The sequence below is a fragment of the Branchiostoma floridae genome, chromosome 6 (assembly GCF_000003815.2).
Source record: "Branchiostoma floridae strain S238N-H82 chromosome 6, Bfl_VNyyK, whole genome shotgun sequence".
Classification (NCBI taxonomy): domain Eukaryota; kingdom Metazoa; phylum Chordata; class Leptocardii; order Amphioxiformes; family Branchiostomatidae; genus Branchiostoma; species Branchiostoma floridae.
In genome coordinates, this window is record NC_049984.1 from 14,738,867 (window position 1) to 14,740,787 (window position 1,921).

Here is a 1,921-nt window from a genome sequence, read left to right on the forward strand (position 1 = left end):
GTTTTTCATTCTGTATGTCTCATAGGCTTTTATGGCAGCTTCTTCCTGATCACAACCATGACGTGTGGCCTTTGTGTTAACCTTGTACAAATGTGGGTAGCAAATAGACTTCAGGATTGACTGAGGAGGCTGTGCAAGGTTGCTGTGGTAAACAGCCCCACTCACAGAAGCTCCAATTCTCCCAGCTCTATGGCGGAAAAAGCCAGGACCTTTTGCTTGTGTCCTCGTGTCTTTTTCAATAGTGTTGATCTGGCTCTCTGACAAGTCAATATTAACCTCTAAACATTTGGGCAGGAGTTCATGATATTGGAGGTCCAGATTATCTGGATCAAACAACTCTGACACAACAGGAATGTCCCGGCTTGACATGACAAACTCATCTGCATATGGCTGAATCAAACTTAGTGCCACTACCTTAACTTTGCACTTATTGAGCTTACTATACAGTTCTTTAATCTCCTGAGCAGTTGGGGTATTGTTCTGTGGTACTGTAACCTTGTCCTGAGCAGTTGGGGTGATGTTCTGTGGTACTGTAGTCTTGTCCTGAGCAGTAGGGGTGTTATTCTGTGGTACTGTAACCTTGTCCTGAGATGTCAGATTACTCTCATGTGCACTTTTCTCCTGTGTTGTGTTGACAGTCTCATGTGATGTGAAGGAATCAATCTTAATGTCCAGCTTTTCTTTCAGTTTCTTTGCGGATGTGAAGTCAATGTCTTCCACTCTTGCATAAGGGACTTCCTTAACATATGTGGGCAGAATCCATGTACACTTCACCTGTGTGCAAGCCAGCTTCCCATGTAATCTAGTCCAGCACTCAATGTAGAACAGCACACTGGCAACATGTGAACAAGACTCTGCCAACCCGGCTTTGCACCCAAGACAGTGGGCAGAGATGACGGCTCCATCTGTCCCGCATATCAGCCATATGTCCACGAGGGGGTCATTCATTCTTTGAGAATGGCGAACTTTAGCCACGACCACATTTTTCCCTGCAATAAGCTTTCCCTGTACACCTGCCACAAAACCTGATACAACGTGGTTATATGCCTCCAAACTTTTGTAGTTTTTGAACTGTTCATTCGTGTAGTAGCTTGTCTGCAGAACCAGGTAACTGAACAGGTCAGACTGTTCCACAGGCGGCAAACAATGCGGATCAAACTGCTCACTTGGTAAGGTGGCAGGGTCAATATCTATCACAGATATTTTCTCGATGTACCGCTGCTTGACATGGCTTTCCAAGGACTGTGCATACTTGCACAGCACTGGTACACTCTTGGTATGGGGGGGGGACAACATCTTGATAGCTCATACTCAGCACCTGAAGCACAGGGATACAGAAAGTTTCATTAGAATGACAGACTAAACATCACTTTACACAATATAAATGCTAAAAATAGTTCACATACACATGGGACCCAGAAGGCACATTGAGCTTTACTTCATAGTTAAATGCCCTACAAAATATAACTGATCTTACTATTCTTAGCCTGGTCACCATTATCCGCTAGTCGGCATCCAGGGTGCTGAGGCACTGACCTGCTTCTGTTTTCGGGTGCGACGAAATCCAACCCAACCCCGTAAAAACTCCCCCGGCCTGCGCTAATAACTGGGCGGGCCGGCTACCCCTAAGGCGCCGAAGAGATCACGGCGAGCGCCCCGATGGTATGGTTACCAGGCTAACTATTAAAAATAACCATGAAACAATTACATTTCTGTCCACAATCGTCTCGATCCGCAAAATGTGCGTCAAGTGGGATGTTATCCCGAAAAAAAAGATTCAAACTTTCGGAGAAATCTACAAAAAGAGACATTTCGGAACACGTAAATTAACGCTACCCCCCTCCCCAACCCAATTGCGACGCTGGAAAACTGACTCAAAAAACATCGAATTTCTGCCGTCAAAGTTCCGTTTTTTTTCATC

General features: G+C 45.2%; 1 protein-coding gene across 1 annotated transcript in view; it reads left to right on the forward strand.

Annotated features, from left to right (window-relative positions):
• The window catches only part of LOC118418633, a 6,320-nt gene that overhangs the window by 1,475 nt on the left and 2,924 nt on the right, over positions 1-1,921 (forward strand). The window lies entirely within an intron of this gene.